Source organism: Ischnura elegans, chromosome 5, assembly GCF_921293095.1.
Source record: "Ischnura elegans chromosome 5, ioIscEleg1.1, whole genome shotgun sequence".
Classification (NCBI taxonomy): Eukaryota; Metazoa; Arthropoda; class Insecta; order Odonata; family Coenagrionidae; genus Ischnura; species Ischnura elegans.
In genome coordinates, this window is record NC_060250.1 from 20,777,521 (window position 1) to 20,790,558 (window position 13,038).

The following is a 13,038-nucleotide window of genomic DNA, read 5'->3' on the forward strand; positions in this document are numbered from 1 at the left end:
CTGACAGTGCAGTCAGCGTCTTCAGGTCGAAGGAGACTGTTGTCGCCAAAACCAAACGGACGCGTTGAAAACCCGAAGAGAATGCAGAGATCATCTTATCAACGCCGCGAAAATCTTCGAACCTACACAACTACATACATTACCTGTCATTAGAAAATTTAGGCTTTCTGAGTGAGCGTATTTGTGTTATAGTAACGGGTTGAAAGGAATCATGGACGTTTGGTTGGATCTCAAACCATCTACAGGAATGGTAGCACGATATTTTTATCATTGCACTTTATTAAAGACCACCCCTTCCCAAACACCTTGAACTTGGATCGTTGGGTATTACGTAGACGAAGTCGAAAGGGTTGCAAAAAGAGAAATCACAATTAGGCGTGAATGAATCCCGTATTTGAAACACGTCCCATGTGGTCTAGTGGCTAGGATATCTGGCTTTCACCCAGAAGGCCCGGGTTCGATTCCCGGCATGGGAACTTTTTTTGTCACCTCGGTGGAGAAGCGATAAAGTCCTCGCCTGCCAAACCGTAGGTCGCGGGTTCGAGACCAGCAATTTCTAATTTTCTTGGGATTCACGAGTAAATTTATAATTGAATTTCAATATTGAATGACTTGTTCTGCTTACTTGTTTTCCTGGATACTTAAACTTTGGACATTTTCCACTGATTTTCACTTTCGTATTGTGAATTGAGAGAGGACAGATTATTCTGACAATTGCTGCTCCAGTTGTCGATATTCCTCCCCCTTTTCAGCGCTATATGAGTCAGTAAGAGATATAAAAGGCTGGAATACGACTGGATTAGGTATCAATCTTGCTGAAAGTTGATGGTCTAAAGGGACGATCAAAAACTGCGTACCATCTACATCCATATATTACCCTGCAAGCTACCTATTGAGGTGTCTGGCAGGGGGTGAACCATCGCCAACATACACAAGAGGACTAAAATTTACTTCACTTTACGAAACATGAACGTTACACATGGCACATAAGAAATGGTATTCTGTATCCTACTTCTGTCTATGAAGCCATAACATGGAAAACAAGCTGATAGAAATACTAGGAAATTTTAGAAACATGCATTTAGAAATACGATACCTCCACTTCGCAAGCTCTCAACAATCACCCTCCGAATCAAATCTGCTTATCTAAGAGCCCAACATTACGAATACGCCCAGCTGGTAGTAGCACAAACGCTCACCTCCGAAGCTTGGAGAATTGGAGGTGAGCGTTTATGCTCTGGCTACTGCCAGCTGGGCGTATACGTATTATTGGGCTCCTTGATGAGCCCAATGACTTTATTCGGTGGGCGATTGTTGAGCGCTTGTGCAGTGGAGGTATCGAATACATAAGTTAGTAAGCTACACTACCAGTCAAAAAAACCTATTTCTCGAAGAAGGATAGCCTTTTATCGATCGCTGAAAAAAGACATCACAAATCTACCTGTTCTACATTCTATTTCTCTTCTTTTATTTTATGAATTCTAAATTTTATTTTATGATATCTACCGTAGTATGTTACAATTGTAAGATATGGCTAGCATCGTCGGAAAATAAACTGCTCTTGAATTTATATAATATGTTTAGTCTAGTTTTCAATTTTTCCCTATCTTTGCTACTATGGATTCCCTCTTTCCCATTTAACTTTGAGTCGTCTGCAATTAATCGAAGTAAGAAAGATCGCCCGAACAGGGACTTGAAGCCAATACCCTAAAATCAGAAGTCGGATGCTCTACCGACTGAAATACCCTAGTTCTTATATTAACTTCGAAACCATCTAAGACAATATATGGGCTCTTGGAACCACCAGGCAGTCCCGATGATAACGTCAAAGTAATAGCATGTACACTACAATTTCAAGAGGAAGAGAATCTATAAACATATTTATAACAATTACCAATTTTAAGATTAATCTACCAAATAATTTTTATCCTACATCCAATAAATCTAAATCATAAAATCTAAACTAGCCCTCGGGCTAAAGTATTGAGTGCGTGATTCAATAATTAAAACCAGGACTAAGTTTGTACTTTGTTAGTGCTTTTGGAAAAGGCCTACGATGCAATCACAATCCGCTATTAAATTGAATTTACTTCAATCATGTAACCTATATTACTATTGTATGACTTGAGAAGGTTTTATTCTAAACCCACGCAGCTTATTAGTGTGCCTTTAATATCTCCACCATTATAGGAGGTCAATATCGTGCTTGAAGAAAGTCAAAAATATTACGGCATAAAGACTGAGGTGTGAGATTCTTAAGGAACTCTAAATAGCAAGAACGCAGTGATTGATGTTAATTAGTTCAAAAATCAACAGCGCATGGAATACATCAAAGACTAATTAACCTATTTAAGGCAGTTATACCTAGCATACTCACCTATTTTTTAACATATTGTTGAAGGCTCTCTTCCTGGTCCATACGGATTTTAAAAAGAGAGGAAAGGTGTGAAACCGGTCTAGGCTGAAAAAAACAGAAGAAATTCTATTTTTGAGCAAAGAAAGGGTGCTAATAGAAGGCTTCCGGTAAACTTAGTTGACACTTTTCATTTATTATTCAGCGGAAGGGGAGATTTCCTGGTTGACTGAAGGATGGTTACAAAACTATTGATAGTGTCTCTCAGTCAACAGGATTTCCTTTTCAGCTGGCTATACAAAGACAGGAACAAGTAAACTTATGCTTAAAGAAAATCTGAAGTGAGGATGGAAATAACCCCATACACTCTTATTGATGGCCACTAATTTTTATGCAAACATTAACATAAAAAAGGAAAAAAAGAGGACCTATATGACTTCCCTGGGTCATACCTGAGGTAACTTGCTTATGTATCCGAGGTAACTTCTTCCAAAACAACCCTCTGCTGGCGATCATTTAACCCTGCGGCACTAGCGCTGGATACCTACTCAGGGAAAAGTTTCTACCGTGTAAGCCATTTGGAACTGTCATCTGTCTGCTTTGTAACCTCTAATTTGTATGTGCCTTCAAACTGCTGTGGAATTGAAGCTCGGTACACAGCAATTCATGACATCATAGCGTCCTACCATGTCATCAACTCATTTTTACTCTCCTTTCTAACTCATATGTAACACATTTTGAACTGATCTGGATTTCCAATGAAAAATGCTATGGAAAATATTTTCAACCTTTGTAACTCATTTGGAATTAACATTGGCACTGATTTGTATCACTCGTTCATCCGTTTTGAAACTGATTTTTACTTGTCGTTCACCCGTTTTGGAACTCATTTGCACACCATACAAACTGCTTTGTGGCAGTTCAAGATGGTTTCTGGAGTTGCCTTGGTATTACGCTGAATCTGCTTGGATAAACTATGCCAGGCGACCATAGCGAACTGAAGTTCGGCAGTAACTTCATTTGCTATGGTCGTGAGAGCAGTGAAGTATCCCAGAGCAGTGAATATGAATAATCACAGCTCTGGGATATGTCCCACTACATCCTCGAACTTAGGCTTAAGCGAGGGATCTTCCTACTACGAGTGCCGACTCACAATTAGAGGACGGTTCGTACTTCTGACTTCACAGGTTGAGTGGGGTTTAGTTGCTTCTGTGGTCAAGAAGGTCCACATCGTGAACTCCGGTCTTACGTGGTTGACGGGAACCATTCGGTGTCCATTTCTGAGCGAAATACCTCCGTTTCGGGTACTTTTTCTTGAAACCGTCACGTTGAATATAAGAAAATCCGATGCAAAATGCGAAAAAAAGGTCTTTTCGGATACCTGAACTTGTCTCAATTCTGCGGCATTGAAACGATAAAGATTTTTGAAGGAGGGATAGATTTTTGGCGTAAAAAGTTTTGAAATACGGAACAAAGGGTGACATAACCATTGCCCGGAGATCGGGAATACATCGACCTGCACGTTTTACCCATATACTTATATGTAAAATATACTACTTTTTCAAAAATATTGAATAACGAAAGAATTGACAAAATTTTTGCAATAAAAGTCATCGTAAAATTCAACATTTATATGCGAAATATACTATGAAAGCAGAGACATTGATGTTTTTACAATAATAATTTACCTGAAAAACGCCATTTTTAACCAATTTTGCCATGAATTTGCAATTGATTACCTTATTTTAAGCCACCATTATTCTCGGAGCGTAGTGAAATTATTTCGCAAAAGCCGCATTTCAAAACGGCTCCAAAAATACGATTAAGCAACAAGGAAAATAGAATTATTATTTTTTAAACTCATTTGAATGATCATTTTGGCGTTCCGTTTCGTTTCTCATCTGACTTACGATTACTTCTTAAACTGCTTATGCATTTCTATTACTTATAGTAGAGAATTTTCGTTTTCTCGAGCTAACGAATCGGACTGAATTTGACCATGGCATCTCGGCGCGAAGAAGTCAGTTCCAAAACAAATGATGACGTATATAAATCACATGAAGTCGTTCAAAAGGAATTGGAAATGAGTGGAAAGAAGTTGCACAAAAATGTTCCCCGTAGCAGTTACAATGCGAATTATGACGTCTGGAAACCCTGTCGAATCGTTCAAAAGGAGTTCCAAATATGTAGAAAGCAGTTCCACACGAACACACTCTGAGCAGAGGAGTTCGAAGGGGGATTACAAATGAGTTACAAATTTCTTCATACTTCCAGTTTTTGGTACGAATGAGTGGGAATAAGTTCCACAGCAGTTCCATGACAGATTTTGATGTTTTAAAACAGTTTCAAAAGGGTTCCAAAGCAGTTGCAAAGCAAATATTTTTTCATGAACTGAGTATCCTGAATCACAAATACACTCACGGGATACTGCTATAGGCCAATGAATTTTTTTAATTACCTCATATGCAAAATTTTTTAACTCGACGAATTTTTTTACATGCTGAATCTCCTCGCCACACCCGACAACACATGGCGAAAACACCAGGTAAACAAAATGCCTGGGCTACAACTGCGTCCCGCGCGAGTGCCGTAGTGTTAAGAAATCTTTAACTTGAAAAAAATTGTTAAAATGGAAATAAAATTTACAATTAAATCAATCCTTAACATCTGGTTCAATAACAATTGGCGATGATAGGACGGCTGCGGCAGGAGTTGAAACACAGGTTATGTGAAAAATCTTTCGGAAAAGCGCACGCTCTTCGGACCACATGTGAACTTTCTTTCCCTCGCCTTCACTTGAAAAGACAGAAGAATTTTCGAAGGTTCGGTCGAGGAGTAAATGGAGAAGAGATGAGTTTAGAAATAAAAGAAGAAACCGTTAAAGAGTAAATTGAGAAAAAATAAGTAAATTTTAAAAGGGAGAGTGCTACTTCCGACTCACTTGGAGAGAGTTTCCGTTTGCAGAGAGAGAGAGAGAGAAAAGCATCGATGAGGGCGCTCCACATCGGTGAAAGTGAAAAGAAATTGTGACCATAAAAAAAGCAAGAAAAAACGAAGGCGGAGGAGCGTCCGCCTCGTTTGGGCAAGTCGTGATCTTTCCCGAAGGCCAACAATATTATTCATTATATTCGGGCATACGCTTCGGAGGACGGAAGGATTGAGCCTTAATGGTCAATTGAGAAACGGAAAGGGAAAAAAGCCCGTGAACTTCGTTTTCTGTTCATTCTCTCGCCATCGAAATAAGACAGTAGGTATTCTCAGGACATGAAAGATGATAAAACAATGTAAGAGTAGAAAAATCAACAACTATTTCCACGCTCATAGTGGCAAGAGTGATACCGAAATATTTCGTTCGTTTAAAATATTTATCTTGATACCGTGTATTCTAATAACAGAGAACTACGTTAATATCTTATTTTTACTCTTATTTCATCGATCATATTCATGCAGCTTTCAACAAAATTTTGTTAATTTATTTGATTAGGTACAAATACGATAGCTATAAGCGGGATAATAATTAATTTTTACATCGACACATCGATACTGTAGCTTTTCAAGTATTATTCGTTTTTGTTGAACGTTTAACTCGGAAAAAGAGGAGTAATCCTTTCAGATCTAAAGTTTCTCATCTCTCATACATATCTCAGACTAAACAGGGATTTTATTGAATAAATATTGAATCCATGCAAAGATTAGCTCCTCCGACTGTAAAATGTATGGACACCTTCTTAGTTTTTGTATCATAGCGCATTGTTCTTCGATAACGCACAGTAAAAATTGCAAAGCTTAGTAAATCCTTTTACCTGTCTCTGACCTGTGACATTAAAACATAGTGAATGGGTCGCTGTTTCATATATTTTTTCTTAAAAAACTAATGTAATACGGAATTCAACATAACTCTGTGAAATTTAATTGAATTTCTCCGGAGAAAACGTAGCGATGGCGTAGAAAAAAGAAATATTTAGCCTTCGAAGTTACCTTTTCACCCCTCAACCTCTTGAGCAATAGAAAGCAGTTGACCTTGAAAGAGAAATAAAAAAATTCATGCATGATTTTACAGTTTCCTGGCGAACAGAATATTTTACCTTTTCTCGGGTTTCCGCACGGGTAAAAAAATTCAAATAGCGCCGACGTTTCGGGTTACGACTCGTCACCCATTCTCAAGTCTAATGACGCGCTCTCCGAAACGTCGGTGCTCCTCGAATTTCTTACGCGCGCGGAATCCCGAGAAAAGTTTTAAAAAATCATGTTTTCGCTCGAAATGATTTCCTGGTTTTTGAGGAATTTTAAGGTAATTTTACAAAAGTTGGCTTGAATAAATGAGGGCGCCTCAGCTAAGAAGCGCACGTGAGAATTTCAGGGTAATTTCTTTCTCCAACTCGCTTCTCGCTTTAGGAATATCCTATGGTTCACCCGTATTTAAGGCTTACCGGCATTTAATTAAAGGCAGTTGAATCCGTGAAATATCTGGGAGAAATTTTGAGCGACAGCGAGCAAAGAGTAGTATTAGATGGTGCAGCCTTCAACGAGTAACCTGTTAGAGTCAATTCCGGCGTCCCTCAGGGTAGTGTCACAGGCCCACTCCTATTCCTTCTTCATATATACGACATAGGTGGATCAGTACACAGTAAGCTACGAGTTTTTGCAGACGACGCTGTAGTTTACAGGGAAATCCGTCCCAGTAAAGATTGGGATGAACTAACGAAAGACCTTACTGCTATCCAAGCGTGGTGCGATGCATGGCAGTAAGAATTAAATTTGAATGAAAAAGTACTGTGAATTCTGGAAATAATAAATCCTCACAACAGAGCTATCTCATTTAAGATACCCAATTAGAGAATGTAGGACCCTTAAAATATCTCGGAGTTAGACTCAATAATGATCTATCGTGGAAAACACATATTCGGGAAATAACCGGTGAAGCTAATCGCAAAATGGGTTTTGTTAAAAGGATATTAGGAAAGTTCGACGACAAAGTGAGAGAAATTAGCTACTTTTCCCTCGTTAGACCCCATTTAGAATAAGCTGCCTGTGTTTGGGACCCTCATGAAAAGGATTAATAACAGAGTTAGAACGCGTGCAAAGAAAGCTGCCAGGTATATGAAAGGTCGTGGCGATAGTCTTGTTAGTGTAACCTCTTATATAAACTCGGATGGGAATCTCTGTCAGACCGTAGCATGACAAATAGACTAAACCTTTTAGAAAATTCAATAGCAGCGTCTTTTCTTACGAAGTTAGCCATATCTTACGGACGCCAACATACAACGGAATATCAGATCATATAAATAAAATAAGAGAGATAGACTGTAGAACAGACAGATTCAGAATGTCTTTTTTCCACGATCAACAATAGATTATAACGGCAGCGGTAGAACTCATAAATAGATTGGATGACTTGGAGTGTAGCCTACTAACATATGTAAAACTTAATGCATGTTTCTTAATTTTATTATTATTTCTAACAGCATATGGAAGCATAATTTGTTACTATGCGTGTCGTTTTTTTTTTGAGTGTGTGGTGTGCATGTGGGTGTCCAATTCCCTGCTGCACGCTGGTGATTGATCACCCCCTGCCAAACACCCTAGAGATGGCTCGCAGGGTATTATGTAGATGTATTTGAAGAGGGGACCCATCGAGGAAACAGGGTCAGGGTCACCTCGCAAAGATTTTCCCCCAAGTTTCTATCGATAAACCGTTTCCACCGATCTCTAACCCATCAATATTCTAAGCTCTCGACAACCTATCGATCGATAAATTGAATTCATTCGGACTCAACCTTGTGTATGTTCATTTCTAAGCGAATTAATAACTTTAGCACAAACTCTTACCAAACATCATAAGTAACAAATGGTTAAGAACGAACGAATCCGGTCGCTATCAAAATTGTTTCAGTGAAATTTTGCGGAGTGTTTATTATTTACAATACCATCGATCAAATAAACAAATATTATTCCTATTCTACCTATATAAGACTACCATGCTTCCCCAAAATAGGCCTGTACTAAAAGCCAACTGAGAGACAGCGAGTGTTTTAAGCTTGGAGACAAGCGAGCGAAATGTAGTGGCAGGAGGGTTTCAAGGCAAAACGGTCGACGGCTTCAATGGCCGACGGTCAGTCATGGCAGTTTCTGGTCCAGCCTCTGACATTGCTTTCTCCAGAACGAATTAATTTCGGTGAAAGGGAAAGGAAAGTCTGGACCGAAACTCAGGTGTTCGAGGTGGGGGAGGAGCGAGGACCGCCAGACGGGATGTTTGACGGTCGCGCATCACGGGGCAACGAACTTACGGGGTCTCGAGGGCTAATTTAAAGGTGAAGCTCGTGCCACGATATTGTAAATGCACAATCGCTATGAAGTCGCACGTGATAAACAATTGAATCTGACCGCAGTATGTCCGAAGAGGCCAAAATAAAAATCACCAATATGGTAACTGACCTGAATTAAAATCCCCTGACAACCCTCCGGTGGATAATAAAAGATGCTGCTACATAAATAACGATGATTACAGAGCGTAACTGGTGGCATACCTGCTCGATAATTGGGAAATTCGGGTTCGTTTCCCGATTATGTTAAATGGACATGTCTGAGCAGAATTTTTTTCTTGTACTAGTAGGCATTCATCATCTTTTGCTGGCATCAGTACTTTGTATTCATCCAAATGAATTTCTTTTTAACCAAAATCAGCATTCTAGAATAAAGTAATTATCATGAATTCAAATTCAATAACAGTTTTTAGATGAAATCATACATTGATGCGTCAGCAGCGTTAAAGGTTCCAGAGACAAAACTGGGACAGGGATTAAATATCTCCTAATACATTCTAACATTACGGAAGACAATTTCTAACGCTAGATGTACAGAGGTTATCACTTTTTTAATTAAATTAAATTAAATTAAAGAGATTTAACGTCTCTGGTCAAAGATGAGGATTGTGGAAAGGCAGTTCATCTGGAAGTGAGAGAACATTTTTCTCAATTTTACAGCCGCATGCACCCACATCTCAAGTACAAATTCTTTCCACATATCCGTCCCACTGACCTTAATGACAACCACAGAAGCAATTATTTTTCTTCACTCTCGCGCTAACCAAAAATCAAGGTCCTCAGTCACAGTCTTAGCTCCAGGCATCGCTCAAAATTAACGATTAAAACCAACTCGTCCTCACCAACCGAAAATTTTCGGATGAAAAAGTAAAAGAGAGGTGCTATTTCGCACTTTTCAGGCCACACCTTGAATACACAGGGAGCATATGGGATCCGGTGTAGAAAGACTTCATTCGCGACATTAATAAAATAAGCACCAGGGAAAGCAGCGCGATTCGTCAAAAACGGCTACGGGCGTACATAGAGCGTTACACATGCTTTAAACGATTGGAAACCGCTATAACATTGGATATTTAATCACTGTCCCAGTTTTGTCTCTGGAATCTTTTACGCTGTAATGTAATCTAAAAACTGTATTGAATTTGAGTTCATGATAATTATTTTATGGTAGAATGCTGATTTTGCTTTAAAATAAATTAATTTGGATGAGCACAAAGTAGTGACCCTTGATGATGAATGCATACTAGTACAGGAAATAAATTCTGCTCATAAAATTCTCGGAGGGTACGCGCTACTAGGCTTTATTGCTCGAGCAATTAATAATGATAACTTTCACAGCGATACAGAGAACATCATCTTAGAACCTCATTACATTGCTAGGTCCGGTATAATCCATAACATAAGAGAAATATTTTGCCACACGGAAATGTATAGGAATTCGTTTTTTTCCTGGTCTTGAATAAATGCTAGGTGAAACAAAGTATGCGAATTTCCTTTTATTTCTTTTTCTACATCTACATAATACCCTGCGAGCCACCTCTAGGGTGTTTGGCAGGGGGTGATCAATCACCAGCATGTAAATTACCAGCATGTATGTACCGGGTGGTATGTTTGAATTTGAAAGTACAATTTCTTAGTATGCGTAACATTTTTATGAACATATAGTGTGCACGTGGGAATCCTCTTAAATCACCCCCTGCCAAACATCCTAGAGGTAATTAAATGTATGGGAAGCGCGGAAGCAAAGTGGGTAGTGCACTTGGTTGCTGATCGAGGGTTCAAATCCTGGGTAATGCCCTCGGACACCCCCGAACGAAAATCCACATAGTAGGAAGCAGAGAGACTTTCTTTTCAAAAAACAAATTTACAACACCAGGAGTGCACAGCCAGGGAGGGGGAGGGCTTCAGCCCCCCACCAATCCCGGCATTTTTTGCCTTGTGGCGAGTACCCGCGACTACTGAGGAGACCACTAACCAAGGGGCATCTCTGTCTCTTCATTTTCCGATACAGCTGCATTTCATAATTTTTGCCCCAATAACCAAAGATGAATTTAACTTTCACCACCAAGAAAACGAAATTTACAGCTGATTTAATGAAATTTGTGGTTTCATGATATTTGTGAATTGACAAAAAAAGTACAAGTACAGGAATTTCTCAAACCTCCCCATCTCCTACCGAAGCAAATTTTTGGTTACGTGTCTCGCTGTACGTGATATCCATTATTTAAATTTTACTTATAGATGACTAAAAAACAAAATAAAATGTGCCGTGAAACAAGGAAAATGCTCAGGGATTCTGGGCGCCCATCGAAGCTACAATATAATGTGAGGTGGTGAGTGGTTGAATACAACTCTCTCGGAGCAATTTATGGGAAAAACGATGGTATGGGATTTAAAAAAAAAAATTGGGATGAAGGCAGGAGTAGCCACCACCACCACAACGACGCGGACGTGACTTCTCACCTCGGAAGTTTTATCTGTGAGCTAAAGGTGAGGGCGGAAGAATATTGTTATTCGATGGAGAGTTCCGGACGGAAAAAGAGTGAAAGTGGCTGGCCGTCATTAGTATTATATTGTTATTATGAGGGTCCCCTTTTTGTTGTGCGTGCTTGTGGGCGATGAAGACCCAAATTTCCCAAGCACACCCACATTCCTAACCACCCCTCCACACCACTCCGCCCATTCGTTCAGAAGTTACCTACTCCTTTTTTTCCGTCGCTGCAGAGGAAAGATCGGTGAGAAAGGCCGGACCAAATGCGTACGTACTAGAAAGTTTTCCCTTGTCTGCGAGATTTCCGGTCGGAACCTGATTGCACCGGTGGGCTAAGGCGCATCACTCCTACTCGATCAACCAAATTTTTTCATCGATATCCTGGCGTATTCCTCGTCCAATATTACTCGTGCATACCCAGTTATTTGGAAATTTTCTGTATATGTAGAGCCTTTTCAGTAATAACTTGCGTCTCCATTTCAAAACAGCTAAAAAAAAAAGAAAATATTAAAGTAAAATCCTTATATTTGATACTTTCCTCGTATTAATTGGGAAGGCAACGGTGTCACAGTTAATAAAATTAATGGCGTCACTCACTAAGACGACTCATTTTATTTTTTCCGTTGTTATAACACCTCATGTATTTGCTATATGATTTACAAACCATTGGCAAGTCTTTTCTTTGCATACACGTATTTTTTGTTATCATGCATAATATTTTTATGACCGTGTATAGTGAAAGTGGGGGTTGTCTTGCCTGTTGGTGATTGGTCACCCCCACGAAACACCCCAGAAGTGGCTTTCAGGGTATTACGTAGGGATAAAGAAACAGACAAACGTCTTAGAGGCCCTCCTCCATAAGCCATGAAAATTTCAAGTAGGATGTGCAAGTTTTAATACTTAAGGAAATCAAAGCGGTCGAAAGGGAGTCGGTCATTTACAAATTAAAATTTAGAGACGAGAAATTTAGACGAAATAAATTGAAATCAACCGCAAATTTAGAAAATAATTCAAGAATCAAAGGATTAATTAACCGAAGCCATATTCGCGACGGACGTGCTTGACGAAAGCTCTATCAGAGCAAATACCTCAACTCATTTGTCCATGTGCTATATATGAATTTACCCCCAGTTGTAACTGAATTATGATTATACTATGAAAACATTGAGTACCTAATTAATGTAATTTCATAACTATTGATATATTGATGGCATAAATCATAGAAGTTGGCCACTACCCTCGATTCCAAGTAAAGAACGTAGTCTGTCATGTTTTATCTTAGCCGTAGTGCCTTTCTCGGAAAATATTTACTTTTTGGCTTTACAATTTTCACCATTTCTCATCACAGTCATTCAACGAATCACGTAAGTTCGAATGAAATTTAAATGATTAAATACACCGATACATAAAAATTTATGAAATAACGCCAAAAATAGTGCTCAAAGTGGTAACCGTACTTCAGTTTCAAGTCGGTATTACTATCAAGTATAATTCTTGATAAATGTATTTAGAACTTTTCCGTCATTTAACGATAATTTCGACGCATTCCTCACCCATAAATTGTATATGGACTAATTTTAGCAGATGCCATTCTTAACCTATTTAATCGCATATTGTTCAGAAAACAAAGCTGATGCCCCTTTTAGTAACGAGATAAATTTCATATGCTGTCTAAAACCATAACCAATGTAAATCCTCTAAAATTCATTGCACATGCTTTGCTAAAGTCCACTCAACCACTTTTTGAAGGGAATTTTGCAAAGTACAATTATTCTTTGGTGATAATTATTGAAATCCATCATGAATTATCTGCCGCTAAAATAAATCTAATGGCTGTTTTGTATGACCTACATAATATCCAAGTAAATATT

General features: G+C 38.8%; 1 non-coding gene across 1 annotated transcript; it reads left to right on the forward strand.

Annotated features, from left to right (window-relative positions):
• The first annotated feature begins 404 nt into the window (after positions 1–404).
• Trnae-uuc lies at positions 405–476 on the forward strand. Its single transcript has one exon. It is a non-coding gene; the product is annotated as a tRNA-Glu (tRNA).
• The last annotated feature ends 12,562 nt before the right edge of the window (positions 477–13,038 follow it).